The sequence below is a fragment of the Halyomorpha halys genome, unplaced genomic scaffold, assembly GCF_000696795.3.
Source record: "Halyomorpha halys isolate HHAL.00 unplaced genomic scaffold, Hhal_1.1 Scaffold2824.1, whole genome shotgun sequence".
NCBI lineage: Eukaryota > Metazoa > Arthropoda > Insecta > Hemiptera > Pentatomidae > Halyomorpha > Halyomorpha halys.
Window position 1 is genome coordinate 106,187 of NW_027108083.1, and position 18,121 is coordinate 124,307.

At 27.5% G+C, this 18,121-nt stretch overlaps 1 protein-coding gene and 1 non-coding gene across 3 annotated transcripts in view; one reads left to right on the forward strand and one right to left on the reverse strand.

Annotated features, from left to right (window-relative positions):
* LOC106691720 (23 kDa integral membrane protein) overlaps positions 1 to 18,121 on the forward strand; it is a 60,059-nt gene that overhangs the window by 22,976 nt on the left and 18,962 nt on the right. The window lies entirely within an intron of this gene.
* TRNAA-AGC (transfer RNA alanine (anticodon AGC)) lies at positions 15,446 to 15,518 on the reverse strand. The gene has a single exon. It is a non-coding gene; the product is annotated as a tRNA-Ala (tRNA).

Sequence of the window (18,121 nt, forward strand, 5' to 3'; positions counted from 1 at the left end):
AACATCTATGTTTATGTGGCGTATATGATAATAAAAGAGCCGGGAAGAAAAAAAGGCAGTTATTTCTCTCCAATTTTTGGTTAATTTAATGAAAACTATGTATATTTACTAGTCAAAATTGATGAGTCTGCCAAGTACAGTTAGGGAGAATAAAAAATGGCGACTGTTTCAAAACGTTAAAAATAATTAATTTTTCATTCGAAGCTCTATTCTTTAAAACTACTAACAACACTAGAAAGTCTAAGAGAACATAATTTAAAGTAGAGTACATTTGAAGAAATATGAATCCTAATAGAGCTATTTACGCTCAAAGGTTCTCCAACTATAGCATTTTAAAAAGCAGTATTTCTTTAAAATGTACTGAAAGATTGTTAGTTAGTTGATTTATTTTGAGAAATCTATATCTCAGCAACTATGTGAAGTATAGATGTCATTCAGCACTCAAATTAAAGCTAGTTAAATTTACTATAAAATAGTTTATAACGTTTATCTTTGTAGGAGTAGCAATTTTTTTGATATTTGACAAAATAAATTCAAAAAATGTTAATTTCTAGTTGTTCGTATAAAATGTATGATTTTTGAAAACATGTATCTCTAGAACCATAAGACGCACTGGTGCAAGCACTCAAAATAAAGGAAATTTAACTTACTATAAATTAGTTTATGACATCTTCGTAGGGGTAGTAGTTTTTATGATATTCGCAAATAAATATAAATTTTGCAAATGAAGATTAGTCTGAACAACTATAAATCAATTTATTTTAGTAAATATCATGAAAACTGTTACTCATATGAAGATAAACTTATAGGTAGTTTTAAAGATATAGAGCTTCTAATGAAAAATTAATTATTTATAACGTTTTTAAATAGCCGCCATTTTTTATTCCCCCTACCTATAATTGGCAGACTCATCAATTTTGACTAGTGAATATATATAGTTTTCATTAAATTAATAAAAAATTGGAAGAAATAATTTCCCTTCTTTCTCCTTTTGGGCTCTTGTACGAGTACAATGAGGTTTAGGAGGGAGGTTATGCGTCCTGCCCTTATACTAATCATGGTAAACTTAGGAAGACCAATGAGCAAAAATGTTATTTTGTTCGGCCCTGAAACGCATAGATTAGGTTTTAAAAAAATGCCCTTTTTCAATGAAAGTATATTTTTTATCTATGGGTGGTAAGGAACTGAAAAAAAAAAAATTCTAGGCCTCTAAATTTTAACAGTTTTGTCGATTGAAAGTAATGTATTCCTATTATATTTTTAATTGTTTTTATTATTGTTATGTTAAGAAATAGTATCAAACCTTAACCTTTACTATTGATTTAGTTATTATCTTAAATTTAATGAGTAACCAATAAATATAATATTTTCAAAAACTTTAACTGTAAATATAATTAGTAAACTTAAAAGTTAGTACTAAACATAGATTAAGATATGATTTCAAAAAAATAACCTGTTTAAATTTTTTATCATAATCAAATCTCGTCTCGAAAAACAGATAAAGCTAAATGATTTTTATTTATAAAGTGTAACGTTTAGTTTTTTTTTTTCATGTAGACTTAATACCTGGCAGAGTTTCCATATTTGTTATTAGTGTTATCTTATCAATTTTTCATGATAATTTTTTTTATCTCAACGTTCTGTAGTCCATAGTGGTTGATGATAAACATTAATCATCGCAACCTAACAATGCCAAACTATAACTGAGGGGATTTAAGCACTTAAGTACCTCTGATGACATAAATATACTTAAGTGCTCTTTGAAACTCTGTTACATTCCATGAGGTATTTTAGTGCCCCTAATCGGCGGTAATGATGTCAGGGCCATGTTTGAACAAGTACCTTTTATCGATTGTTCACACAACAGTTTCCCGCTCCATACTTCCGTTAGAACGTTTTTACATGAATATGTTCGGATTTTAAGAATTCCTTATATTATCATCATTTTGGGACATTAAAAAAATACTATTGATTGATTAAAATATATATGTAACTTATGATATAAAGAAATGGTATGATTTTCTGGTTGGGACCACATATTCCCATGAATTTCATTCATTATATCTATAAAACCTTTATATCATAATTAATATTTGAATTTCTGTAAGTAGGGTAATATAGATGATGTAGATATGTATTAGAAAACTAATATTATGTGTGTCCATGTATATCCCATACATATATGGAATTTATTTTTAAGTTATCAGTTTCAATGATTGAGGCAAAATCTCCTTATAAACCACATTAAACACACTTTGTAATAAAATAAAATTATATAAGAATAACGTTTTTTTATTTGTTACATTGAGATTTTTTACATATTTATTTATTGTGTTTATATATTGGTAACGTTTCAGCCATTTTACTCTTTGACCATTTTGAAATCTGTTTTCATCGCCATTTCGTTATAATTATTTTGACTCATAACTAAAATGCAAAATCGACAGTTGTAGGTCGTTTTTTCTTGGGGCTTTTTAGTTACATATTAGTTTATATAGAAATGTATGTTTTTATGAAAAGCTTTTTTTTTTGTGTTTAATATTGATTTTTTTTTAAATAAATTTCAATGTTAGTTTTTCTAGTGGGATTAATAACTAATTAATGAATAACAATCTAAATGATTTAGGAAAATCATTTGGACCACATTACACCCCACGATGCATCATTTTGATCATATTTATCCTATAATATTAATTTATTAATACACTGTAGATAAAAAGCTTCAAGAAAAAATCATCTAGAACTGTTGACTAATACTTACATGGAGTAGTTTTATGAAATAAAATAATTTTAATGAACTGACTGGGGAGTAAAAGCACAAAACAAGATTTCGAAAATTACCAAAAGTGAAAAAGCCGAAAGGTTGCTTAAATGTAGAAAAATATTTTTATGAAAAAAATAAAATTGTTACAAATAAAAATTTGTTGTATTCTTGTATGTATTTTGTATTTTTGTACAAAATAGATTTAATATGGTCCTAAAGAGTTTTTCATCGATCATTCTAATTCGTAATTAATAATATATTAATATATAACATTTTCGAAATAAAGCGTTTCAAATAAATTAAATATATGTTAATAACTAATCTAGGATGGTTATAAATACACTAAGAAAGTAGAGAGTTTCTTCTAAATTTGTATCATCTGACGGGTCATTTTCAAAATATAGGTGTGTCCTGGAAAATATGTTTGCATGTACATAAACGAAAGTAGTTAAGTGAATGTGATAAAATTGACAATTCACCCGTTTTGCAGTTACCATATATTGCCTCCAAATTTGAGACAAATCAGAGGAGAAATTTTCGAAAATAGAGGTGACGAGGAAAATAAACATCATCATGATCCCGCCATAAAAAAAAGTTGTCACTCCCATTATACTTTAACAGTAATTTCTTACTCATTATTTTATTGTTTTACCTTATTTGGTATTGTTTATATTACTTTATCTGTTATTACTAAATTATTGTATAAGAATTTGTATTTATTATAATTCATCCGTGTTATATTTACAAATTTCAACTTCCATAACTTTTAACTCACTCTGTCCATATTTCTATATTTTTTCTAAATGTCATTCTATTATCCTACAATTGCTCTACATTGTTATAATTCTTGTTCTTTATAACTGCTGAAAACCTGCAGAGTGGATCGTAAAGTTGGCTCTAATTTATTTATTTATTATAACAACAAGACAAAAGTCTTAATCGAATACAACAAATAACTAATACGAATATAATCAAACTAAAACAAAGTAATAAAAACATATAAAAAATGTAACTTAAAGTAAAAGAAAATTGAGCACAGGTATAAATTTAAATAACTAACATAATTTAAGTTATAAAAGAACTTTAAAGTATAAAAATAGTTTAACATTTATAGAAGTGATTCGGAACATATATACATAAAATCCAATAATTTTTAGAAACATTTATGAAATATAATTATAAACTTTAATAACATAACGGACATAGATAATCAATTTAATTTTTTCACAGAAAATTAATTAGTAAAAAATTGCTTAGTAATTAAAAATTATGTTTTATATATATATATATATTTTTTTTTTTCTTAATTTAAAATATGTAATGTGTTATCGGTGACATTTTTACCGTTAACAGCTGCTCCAAATATCTAATCTTAACAAGTTTCTTGGAAGCGAAGTATTAATCGATGATTTCGTGATTGGCTAAGAATATATTTATTTATTTTCGTACTATACTTTTAAGTTATTGAATTATGAAATCAATAATACAATGTTCTGATACATTAATTAGTAACGAATTCACATTAGCGATATGACGAATATCCGTTCTGTACCTACTTCCTGCATGCTTCTACTCGCTCTAATGGGTTACCTTTCAAGAGTTATTCGCCATTCTAATTATGAAATTAATAATAAGACACGTTTGCAATTAAAAACTTGATTTGACCATTTTATGTTTGTTAGTATACTAAAATTGTATATGATCTCCGTTTTCGTCAAGTACGTAGACATTTTTCGTAAAAATACCAGTTTTATGGAACAAAAATCAAGAATTTCTTTCTTCTCACTCAGAGTACTCAATCAAACAATTCCAAATTGTTATAGCACCAAAAAGACTTTATAGAGAACCAAAATCAACATGATTGGACCCTACTAGGTCTGTTAGAATTTGAGTTATAATTTTTGTGAGAATTTATTTATAATTGTTTAAATAAGAGTTAAGTGACCTTTTATTGCCTTCAAATATAATAAAACCATTCGTTGTTATTATCGTCATAAAAAAGATAAAAACTCTTCTTTCCAAAGATATTAAAATATTCAAATTTGATCAAAGTATATACGAGTAATAAATGTTACAAGTCAAGAAAATGTGCTAAAACATTAATTTAGAAAAATTAAGATCAGCTGGAATTATGGAATACAATTTCAAAAAATTACATTCGGACTTTTTGGATAAAATTAATTTTTTAAATTATAAAATATTAATGTCCGAAAAATTTATAAAAAACGAAATTGATATAAAATGGGGGGAGGGATATAATAGAGTAAATAAATTTCAAATACAAAACTAAATTCATATTCGACCCCACCACACCAAGAAACCCTTTATTCTTACAGGAAAGTCTGAGAAGTCTGCTTATTTTCCTAACATGTGTATACTTGAAAGAAATTAAAATGTTTTGGTATTTTTGGAAATTAAAATGTTTTATCTTTCTAATGATGACAATAATGAATATATTTATTAGATTTGAAAGCAATAAAAACTCATTTAACACTTTTTTAAAACTATTATAAATACATTTTTTTTATATCTAAAATGGAAATTCAAATAATAGCCCATGATTTGTAGTAATGGGTGTATTATACCTATTATGGCGATACTATCACATTCAACAATTTAGAACTTACTTTCACTTCTGAGTGAAGATAAAGCGGTTTGATTTCGATTTGCTATTTCCACCCAATCCTTATTGAAATAATTTTTGATAATATGCATTATCATATTTAATGTCTTTTATAAATCTAGATAAATTAAAATTAAAATGTTAATTCAAACCTCAGTCATATTGAGATTTTCTTCCTTGCTATCAAAGGCATGTATATGCGAGTAGAAAGTAAAAAAAAAATAGTTTCTCAAAATCGAAAATTTCCATCAAAGTTTTACGTTTCAGACTTTAAGGGAAAATTTGGTTCCGACTTTGGATGACAGCAGTTAAATCTTTTTTCGTCCATAACACTTTTTATAAATAATCCTACTTTGATTAAACTGGCAGGGATTGTGGCAGTTGTTATTTAGGTTGTCATAAATAAATTTTATCAAATTCTATCCACCACTTTCACTGATATTATTATTATTATATTTTTTATTATTTTTTGGGGGGAGGGGAGGGGGATTTTCTCAAATTTATCCTTAGTATTTTCGCATTTCTAAACATTTCGCAAATAATTTTTTAACGAAAATATGAATAGTTGGAAGATATTGAAACAAAAAAATAAATAAATATGAAGCTAATAAACTAAATAATGAAGAAAAAATTTGGCTTGCACATCGATATCACAAACTCGATTTTACTACTTTAGATATTTTTTTAGATCCTTTATATTTTCTTTAACCCTTTAATATATACATATTTTTAAAATATATATTCTCTTAAGTTTAGTGTTTAATAATTAGTTTAGAAAAATCGTTTTTTAAAGTTCTTTTCACTATATAGGATCACTAATTCGCCAAACATCGTCTTAATTTCTTTGTTTTAGTGACTGAACCTCAAAAATGTACGTATATAATCTCTATATTATATAATTATCTAATTTTAAATAGTTCTGAACCTAAATTCGCACGAATTTGACACAATAGAGTCCCCGAGACCTTGTACCCACTCATCCACGACCGGTCACACTTTACTACAAGGTCTTCTCTTTTATGTTGCGCTTCCGCCGTGGTATTTTTGTTCTGTTTAGTCTCTTCTTTTTCGCCGTCTTCTTCTTTGAATCTTATATTCTTTTTTTTTTTTTTATTAAACAAGAGCACTTCGAAATATCTCGTAACACGTAAACTCCTAACGTAAGTGTTAGGAAAACGAGTTTATTGTATTTATTATGTCATACTCTTGCATAACATTTATTATTTTATATTCCATTTATATGACGTAAAGTAATATATGTGACCATAAAAAATGAAACTTCCAATGCCAAATTTATAAAACCTCATTTGAGAGCTAAATTTTTAATGAACATTTTTTTATTTTCAACTTTCATAAAAAGTAGAAATAGACTGTTTTTAGAACTGGGTTACTCTTTCTTTTTTATTTTTTTTGTTTGTTTTACATTTTGGTGCCCTGAACTAATTTATTATTATTTAGGTTGTATAGACCATTTCCGTTAAAATAAACAAATATTTACTGTAATAAATGCTTAGTATTGAAAGTATGATTTAGTGTAAGAGGTACAAAATTCAGCGTTAGTCTATGATAAGTCTGGAAAAATCAATAACTTTAAAAAATTGTACAAAAATGAAAACATTTTGCCAGGAATCAATGTCAATGAAAAATCAACTATCGGTTTATTTAGATATCAGTTAATTTTTCTGACTTCAAGAATTCTTGAATTATTTGTTTTTAATTTAAAAAGATTTTTTATTTTATTTTTTTTTTTTGGGAGGTGCTTATAGGAAAACTTAAGCCATGATAGGTCAAAATAGAAATCGATAGAAATTGCCCTACATCTCAGTAAAAGAATATATATATTTTTAATTAATCAATTTAAGTGAGGTTCTAATAACCGAAAATTTTCTATGTTAATGCGGGATATCTTCTTTTAATTGATAGAAATAAATTACAAATATTATAAATAATAGTTTTTCTTTCTGATTATGGGATTAATATGTTCTGACAACAACAAACGAAGACATCACATACTTTTAAACTGCAAAATTTCGTGATTTATCCTGTTGTTTCTGTATATAAAGGAAACAAATAGAAATAAATCGCCTTGATCTTGACACATTGTATTGAGTTATTTAATATCGATCTGCTATGCATTGTAATATGTGCGGCGAAGTTGAAGGCTGAACTCAATAATTCATCGAAACACCGTGACAGATCAATTAGAATTAAATCACAATCAATTCGAGCTATTAATAATAAAATTGACTTAATATAATTATTTGCATAATGTTTACGATTATTACCATCTTATTTTATTTATTTATAATCTTAAAATTCTTTCTTGAGACTGGCAATTTTTTAATAAATAATTCATTTATGCTTGTTTATTAACAAGGTTGTGATAAAAGTGTATTAATAGTGTTTAAAGAGAAATAATTTTGACTGTGGTTTTTAATGGATATTTGACTTATTGGATATAAATGTTTTGACCTGGGCAGAATAGCCTGTATGAAGTTTTTGGAGTGGTTAAATTATATGTTTCATAGTGAATTGAGTAGATTGTCCCTGAAGATGGCCGAATTGGCCGAAACGTTGGACGTGTAAAAGAAATAAAAGTTTTGAGACTATAATTTGGATAGTTTTTGAATTATTTATTAAAAAATATCTTATTTTATGTTCATTAATCCACTTTCGATTATTTTCTCCTCATATTGGTGAATCCATGGTTAACACGCACATCGTTGTAAATATTATATAATGTATATGTATATATACAATAGAACCCCTGTTATCCGGGGTAATGATGGGTATGGGGGTTCACGGATAATCGAAAACTCCGGATAATTGAATACAACATTTTATTCACTATTATCCTTCTATAATTTAAAAAAAAAACTTACGAATATCTCCTTTATAAACAAATAAACGTTTTATATACATTAAATTATAATATACAAAAATACATAAGAATGAATGTATGGATGTATTTACATATATATTGAATTTTCATTTAGAGAATACATAAGTAATTTTAGTTTGTTTTTCTTTAAATATTTCTTTTCTAATATCAGTTCTCATTGCCCGTAATTCTGCTATAGCCGGAGTTCTCCTTTTCAAAACAGTTTTGTAGAAGTTCTGTTGCCTCCAATACTTGGTTCTATATCATTTCGAAACATATAAAACTAAATATTATGAAAATAAATTAATTAGGAAAAACATTTTTTAAAAAAACTGGCCCTTCGGAACTCCAGTTAATAAAGCTCCGGAAAAAAAGGGGTCCTACTGTATGTATGTGAATATTTGCATGTATATGCACATATACATGAATATATACAGTATGGATCCTTAAAATATATATAATAAATGTTTTGGACAAGTAAACAGCCCGATACGTCTTGTGATTAGAGCTCGGGGATGAAGTCGATTTTACATGGTGCGAAAATAAAACGAGCTAAAACCATGGCCTTGGAAGTAGCCTGGTTTGAATGGAGGAACAGAAAGGCGGTTCTTCTGTGCAGTGTGTCAGGTTGTAAAACTGTTTGCTGACTCAGTCTTCAGGGCGTGTTTATGGCGCAATAGGTGTCTGTGGGTGCTTAATGACATCATCTTACTTATTCTATTTGTATTATTAATATTTCCTTATTGTTCTTTATCTCTATTCTTCATTAAATAAATATTAACAGTATTACTAAAGTTTAAAAAAAAAAAATGGTTAGCAGTGGAAACGACAAGAATTTCGGTGACATAGAAATAGGAGGAAAAATATTCCAATTGGCACAATTGGGCAAAAATTAACTATAGTTGAAACTAATAGCTAACATTGCATAGGATACGATATATATGTATCAATAGTTCATTCATGAATAATAATATAAATTTTTTAAATTAAATAAATAGTATTAATGAATAATAATATAAGGTTTTTAAATTAAATAAATAGTATTAATGAATAATAATATAAGGTTTTTAAATTAAATAAATAGAATTCATTAATAATAATATAAGGTTTTTAAAAACTAAGTTACCCAGGGAATTTAGAAGGCTACACAACGGAGAATTGAGTGAACTTTTTTTTTTAATAACCCCCTTCCTAGTCATGACCTACGAGGGTTCTTACCAAGGTGGGGGCAGAGGGGCTCAAATTTTCATTTCGTGGGACCGCCTCAGAAATAAAAGTTGACCCCTCAGGCTGGATTCGAATCGGCACCGCTGCAGGCACGAGCCAGTCAAAGTTAGCGCTTTAACTCGATCGGCTACGAACGGTCCCAGAATTGAGCGAACTGTACCTGGTAAATATAATTTAGATTATAGCATTACGGCAAATAAGGTGGGTAGATGATATTGTAGGGCTTACGAACGGATCTCTATAAATTTAGTAAATACTGAACTGACAGGTAAACGACCAAAGGGTAATACAAAACCTATGTCCGAGGATTGCTTCAACGCTGATCTTGTAGATTTGTTCTTGTACAGATGACAGGAATGAATGTATGTAGAGAGGGATTGGTGGTATCGGCATCGAACCTTCGGGCTGACTATAACAATAAAGTTTGTGTCTACTATTTAATGAAATCACTTAAAAGCCAAAAAGCCTGATTTTTGAGTTAAAATCGTAGTAAAAATTAATCATGTAATAGCTTAAACTAGTAGGATGGCTTTCGAGGCGAATCGTGACATTTTTTAAATTTATCTACTGAAATTCAAAAGTTTATTTACTAAATAATATAACTAGTGAATATGGTGTGGTTTATTGTTCAATTTCATGATACAGACTTGTGGATAATCTATCCTTGGTAGAATTAGAACAAAATTTCTAAATTAGCTATCGAGGCCATCTTTCTTTCAGACGCCTTGAAGGATTATCAAGAATTGAAGACGAAAAGAGAGGGTTTAAGTGAATATGGAGTTTATCGTGGAAGGATTTATATCTGGGTCTGACCAATACGATTATAGAAAAAAATATTCATTGATTTTTAAATTATATATTATAATTTCAACGAAATTAATATTTTCAGAAATAAACATTTTTAGGGATCTCTTTGAAAGGGCTACTTACTTGGCAGAATATTATTAGAAGTGTACTCACCTTTGACCCTTGCGCTCTTGATGTATAATCAGGATTAACTGAAAAATCGATCCAGTGTTCACATGGTGATAAATATGATTTGCAAAAAATGATCATAAATAAATCGTGTTTACTTCTTTGTTTTTAGATTGTGTCATTTAATTTTAAAAATAAGTATTTAAATGTCTTCTTATCATTGGATTAGTTAACTTGAAAGATTAAAATCAGACTAATTTAGAATAACAAAATTAATTAGTTCATTAATGTATCATATATTAATTTCTTGTTTGACATTAGTTAATTAATTTACGACTTCTTTCGATCCTTTCTCTCAAATTCTTTATTGTTCTCGTACGTTTCGGCCTTTAGACCATTATCAATATTATATAGTTATTTTACAGAACGATAATTCATAGGAAATGGCTATATCTCTATAAAAAATTTGTTTTTAAATAGAATTATAACTTGTTAAAATTTTATATAAAAAAGATTGGTAATTTTTTATTCTGAATTTCTTAATTTTGACTGATAATGACAATAACCAATTAATTAATTTTCTATTTATTTTAAAAGTTGTTATTACAAGTTATGATCTATAAATCTGACTAAAATAATTAAAGTGTTTCTCTGAAGCTCCCCACTAATCCATAGATACCTTTTATCTTATCTATGTTTTTTAATTTCTATGAAAAGTAGGGTTCAAGATAATCTTGTTCAATATTTTTTAACAAATCTAATCACTGTAGTATATAAATTATCTATTTTTGTTTTATTTATTTAATATCTTTCATAATAATATCTAATAATGATAACAAGGTCGGTTTAAAGAACCTGAAATTGCTGTGGTGTCGATAATTGTAACAATATTTGTTATATATTTATATACAACCTCGCACGTTTTTTCATAATAGTTATTTCGTTAATTAATGAAGAATAATTAAAAATGTAAATAAAGGTCACTTGATTAATTTATTATATACATTTAAACTATTAGTTCTTTCACAACATTGTTTAAATGCGATTCATCAGTTGAATTCATTATTTAACCAACACAGCTTAATAATTATTCCATGACTCAAGGGCAAGTCAAATGATTAATTTCTGATTCATTCATTTAACAGTCTCTTAAACATAAAATAATAAAGTTATATTTGTTGCTATTGTTATCGATTATGAAAGGAAAGAAACTGCATTTTTATGATGCACCAGTTGTGGTTTATTGTACAACTATTGTTTTACAATATTTGTGGATAATTAAAAAAAAATATTTTGAAAAAAAAATAAAAACAGCCAATAGGCTAAAATCTCACGATCTACGAAAAATAAATAAACATTAATAATAATTACTGATTGGAGAAGTTTGTCGGGGGGTGCGGTCAGCAAAGAACAACATAAACAAAACCATATATTTATTTTATGCCAACGTTTCGACCTGAGTTTCAGGTCTTCATCAGGGGTTGCGGCGTAGAAGGTAGGCTTGCAACTGCCAATTAGTAATAGTAATAATAATTACTATTACTAATTGGATAGAAGCCAAAAAGTCAGATATTTAAATTTTTATAAAAGAATTTATGAAAAAGTTGGTTTTTGTAGCCCTGAGTTATCCACCGGTCCGACCGGTAACCATCTCACCCCATTTGCATCTCGGAAGTTATTGAGTTCAAAGTACTGTATTATGGCCCGAATTGAGGCTTGTTTAATAAACAATAAAGCAGTTTATAATGATATTTAAAATATCATTAATACTTAAGAGGTATTGCCGATATACGTAAAAATATGCAGTGGCCATTTTAAAAATCTATCATTTTGGGCCTAACCTCTCTCAGCCTCCAGGAAAGGGTACAATCGGAACATTTTTACATAAGAATTCATTACCGAAAAATAGTTTATATTTACTTCCAGATTCTTTAGCATTTATTTTGGAATCCTTGTAGTTGTTATAAGTTTCTTAAATTCGTGAAGCTTCAGATATATATAAAGTTAGGTCTTAATACTGATTTGTAGAGTATCAATTTATGTATTTGGAACAGTTTTGATTTTTCATTAAAGTATGGGAATATTATGAACATTATTTGCTTTGTATATTATAATTTTAAGATATGCTGGTTGAATAACAGTTTTCTCTCCAACGTTACTTCTAAGTATTTTAAGGATTTGGCTAGTGGGATAGGAGTATCACTTAAAACTATCTTCGATGGAAGTATAGATCGTCGTTTTGTGGAAAATTAAGTCTTCTGTTTTTTCAACTTTTAGATGTAAAACTCGTGTATCGAGCTCTTCCCTCCCATGCTAACAGCTCTCTAATGTATCACCCAGGTCACGGAACTAAAGGTGCAAACTGATTTAGGTTTTCTTATGCACCTAATTTTTAATCCTAAGAGAAAGCTCTGAAATTAAGTATTTTAGCGTGGCAAAGTAGCTCATTCTACAGGGGTGAAAAGGGCAGCTATTTCACTTCAATTTTTTATTATTTTAATGAAAACTATGGATAATTACTTTTCAAAATTGATGAGTTTAAGTAGGAGGAATAAAAAATGTCGGCTGTTTCAAAACGTTTAAAAAAAAATTATTTTTCGTTCGAAGGTCTATATTTTTAAAATACCAACAACACTCAAAAATTTAAGAGAACTTGATAGAGTAAATTTGCTAAAATATGAGCCTTAATAGTTTTATTTACGTTCAATAGTTCCCGAGATATAGCTTTTTAAATTACAACATTTCACAAAAAATGCTCAGGAAAATCAGTTGTTAGTGAATTGATTTTTGAATTTATGGTAGAAAATGTCATAAATACTGTTCGTACGAAAATAAACATTATAAACTACTTATTAGCACATTTAGCTAGCTTTAATTTGAGTGCTAGCAGACACCTGTACGTATTATGGTTCCTGATATGTATGTTTTCATAAATAAAATTGTTTGTCAAAAATACTAGGTATCAACATTTTTTTAATTTATTTTGTTGAATATCATCAAAACTACTATTCCTACGAAGATAAACATTATGAACTACTTTATAGTAAATTTCACTAGCTTTCATTTGAGTGGTAATAGACATCTTTTGTCGAATAGTTTTTGAGATATAGATTTCTTAAAATAAATTCACTAACAACTGATTGTTTAGTGCATATCTTTATAAAATGTTGAAATTTAAAAAGCTATATCTCGAGACCTATTGGACGTAAATAGCTCTATTAGGGCTAATATTTCAGCAAATTTACTCTTCTTCAAATAATGTTCTTTTAGATTTTCTAGTGTTGTTGGTAGTTTTTAAGATATTGAGCTCCGAATGAATAATTAAAGTTCTTTAAGGTTTTTAAACAGCTGCCATTTTTTATTCCCCCTACCTACACTTGGCAGACTCATCAGTTTTGACTAGTAATTATACATAGTTTTCATTAAAGTAATAAAAAATTGGGATGAAAGATCTGCCTTATTTATCCTCTTGGGCTCTTATACTACTAGTTTTGTTTAAGATATGAATTACAAATAAAGTAAGAAATATAATGTGCTTTAGTTGAATTCAACGGTTATTTGAAGAAGCACGTACGAGCTATTGGACTTGCAATACAAACAAAAGTTTTTTTTTAAATGTTCTATGTAATATAATAGGAATTCGATGAATTTTTCATTCTTTACTTAGTCTTTATTCATTTGGTTAGTGACACTTCGTGTCGCTGTCCTTGAAACCAACGGAATAACACAAATTATTTCTAGACCGAGACGAAAAGGACCCTAAGCCGATACATTGACGTTGCATAATTAACAATGTATCCATCCTCTCCTAGGTGACACAGTTTTTTTACCGATTAATATGAAATATTTAACGGCCGAGCCCGGCTAGGGATGGCTAGTTTATTCATATCTATCCATCGTAGCTTGTTGGAAAATTTAAAGCTATCGCTCAATAAAAACATCTTCGATTTATCGTGTTTTCAGAACCTTTTAATTTTATTTTTTATTAATGCTACAAATATTTTATAGTCCTACTATTTATGTATTCATGTAAGTTCTTATATAATGAAGTGGTGTTTAGAGTTAACTGTAGATCCGAAATGAGAAGTTGGTCGGGAGTGCGATCAGTAATGATTCAGAAATAAGTGTAACGTATTTATTTGTGCCCACGTTTCGGTCTTAATTTCACTCCTTTATCAGGACTGAAACTAAAGACGAGATGGCAACGATAACTCAGAGAAAAATAAAAAAATGTAGATATATCTAACTGACTAAAAACAGTATAACAACTTATTTTTGTATCATTACTGCAAGCACTTCCTTCACGGTTCTTAAATAATTGTTTTTTAAATTTTAATAGCTGATTAAATAAACTAGTATTTAGACCGAATGTATATGGGAGGATCCCTTGGGCTATAACTAGTTTTTTGGGATAGATTTATAGATAGTTCTAGATTTGTCGCGTCGTAACTTCTTTTCCACCTATCCTAGTAATTAATCAATTCACATAAAATATTATTATGACATAGTACATACAGGGTGTTTTAAGGTTAATTATCCAAACTGAAATTATGAATTCAGGATTTCAAAACAAGAAAAAACTTCTCTAGAAAGAAATTTCCGTTAACGTTTAGAAGATATTCACCTCTAAAGATTTTTATTGTTATGAATTATTTAGGTTATAGTGAATAGATCAATGTGTTTCAACTACTTCTTTAATGACATGTAAACATTAACATTTATATTAAATGTTCTTCAAACTTGGAACATTATTTCGATGTTTTACCTTTAATCAATATTCCTTAATCTATTTCATCCGTAATTTTGTTTAAAGAATAATTATTTTTTATTTATATAGGCTTCCTTAATATATTTAGTGACTTTTTTCTTATTTAAATAGATTTTTGAGTTCGTTACTTTTATAACTTCATCACGGAAGTATTTAAGAAAATAAGGAATTATTTTTATATTTTACTTGTTAACTGTCTAAATGTACGTCAGATATATATTTGGTGAATATTTTATTGTATTCGTAATTAAGTAATAAAAAAAATATTGGAGGCGCCGGGCATCGATCCCGGTACCTCTCGCATGCTAAGCGAGCGCTCTACCATCTGAGCTACGCCCCCTTTAGCTCCATAGCGTCATGTGTTGTGTGATTCCATTGGTACTAAAGTGGTAGGTTATTTAATCTGGGATTCTGGTTTGATTTTAGCTAAGGAAAGCTGAAAATGGTTTTAATATGTTCATTTGACACCAGATCCAAATTTTCCTTTTTTTATTTTCTGGCCAATAACTTATAAACGGCGCAAACTACTAAAGAACATTAAATTATCCGTCGAATGAGTCTTTTAATTATTAAAACCTCTCAGATATGTTAATGAGGTTGAAAATGAACTCGCTACTTGAAAGAAGTCCAAAAAATTGGAGGTTGTTCCCACTGAACTGTGTATGTGTATCGTACATAATACACCAAGGTAGAATTATGTATTGATATTGCATAAGGTGTGAAAAATAGACAATAACGCTGTTACCTTGACGTATAAACTTATTGCAGTAATTAAAATCAGTTATAATTAGCATAAGTTTTTAATAATCATCATGATATCAATTCATTTATTAGATTTCCTTCAAAGTTTATTAGAACTTACTATTGCAACATAAGAATGAAACAATTGTTAATATTAATTAAACACACAAAGAGTAAAATGTTAATATTAATATACAACGTTGTAAAGTTAACCAATTAGTCGGTAACATTCATTATAAATCATTGAACAATAAACTACAACCATCCATGTAAATAAAATAACCAACATCAACTAATGTAAACATGTGCTTATAATTAACGATTATAGAGCTGTCGTATAAATAATGTTGCACATTAATATTAATGAATAGTGTTCAAAAGAAAAAAAACAAACTATTAAATTATCTTAATAAAATACTCTTAGATATTCAATAAACACTCTAAATTAACATATATGCTATTAATTTTAACAATCAGCAAATAAACATTTTTTGTTTAAACATTTGTTAAATTAAATATGTTTATAAAATTCTACGGTATTCTATACATTAAAAGAATATAATTCCAACAAAAAAATGTTATGGAAACTATTGATAAATAAATAAGGGAAAATAAAGAAGATAATTCAATCTATGATGTAACTTTATATAGCTTTCTATTTCTGAACTTTCTCTGAAGAATCTTATGTTCTAATTTTGAGGAATTTGCTAATACAAGAATAACATTATAAACTCGGATTAAATTGTTTGAGTAAGAATTTAAAAGTAAATAAAGTGGTAATTAGAGGAAAATATATACGTGTTAAAATAAATTGTAATTATAGATACAGTGCGGTGATTATGTTTCATATTTATTATCCATTAATCTTATTTAACTCATTTATCTACTTATGTTTATTTGAGATGTACATCTATTATTTTTATTAATTATGAGAGATAGTTGACCGTGGATGATAAATGAGGAGAAGATGGTTGGGGGTGCGGTCAATGAAACACAAATAAGTATGACTAACTTATTTTAATGTGCCGACGTTTCGGCTAGAGTTTCTAGCCTTCTTCAGGGCTAAAAACAAAACAAGATAACAACCATAAGATAATAACTACAGTAAATATAGAAATATAAAAAATAAAATAAAAAAGAAAATATAAACAAAATAAATTTACACAAACAATGAATAGTTTTACAAAATAGAATTAATAAAATTAAGTGATGGGAGAAGCGGGAAATAAAATGTAGACATAGGTAATTGAAAAAGTGGGTACAATAACTTAATTAAGCAAATGAAATAAAATTAAGGTTATATAATGTAAAGAAGTATGAACATATTAGTTATTATTAATTTGAAATTTAAATATGGAAAGAAAATGAAAAATGAGAGGAAGAAAAATATATGTAACAATAAAAGTATAGTGTACAAAACTTATAACGTGGGTAGGAAAAAGGATAAAAGTGGAGTAAATAAGGGGAAAGAGTAAAATAAGATAAAAGTAAAATAATTATTTTTATTATCCACCAGTAAATCATTGCAATTGATAGAATTAGGAATGCAGATAGATTAATTGAATACAATTGACAGTTTGACGTGCATTAATATATATAGTTATATGGACATCGGTAGAAAAAAAAATTGCAAATAAATCAAGGTGAAAATTTTCTAATTTTTAATTTATTTGAAAAATGGTATTTAAGGGTTTCAGACGGCGCTTAAAAGAATATGATTTGCTTTTTCATGAATTAATTTTTTTGACATATTTTACTGAAATATTCATTATGTTTCTTTTTTTTAGTAAACAAAAAATCATTTAATAGGGTAAGCAATATTTTTTTCTTATTCTTCAGAAAGGGACATATCGATTAGCATATAATGACCATGAAGAAAATGTGTACTTTCTGAGCTACGCGCAAAAAAATGCGTATTTTTTTACTTAATTACCTCCCCTGAAAAGTCCTGAACATTTAGCACAAAGCTCCATCAGAATCAGATAAACGTTATGGCAGCGCAACTAGCAAATCCGAACAAGCAAATTTTATATATTAGATTTCTTAACATTTAATATGTAAATGTACAAGTACGGTTTGATCGAATATGTATAATCTTATTAAAAATGTTTTATTAAAAAAAGAAATTCATTATTCCTGTCATTTTTATATATAAATTAGGTACAATAACCAAAGAAAAATAATCCCCTCCACAAAATTTTA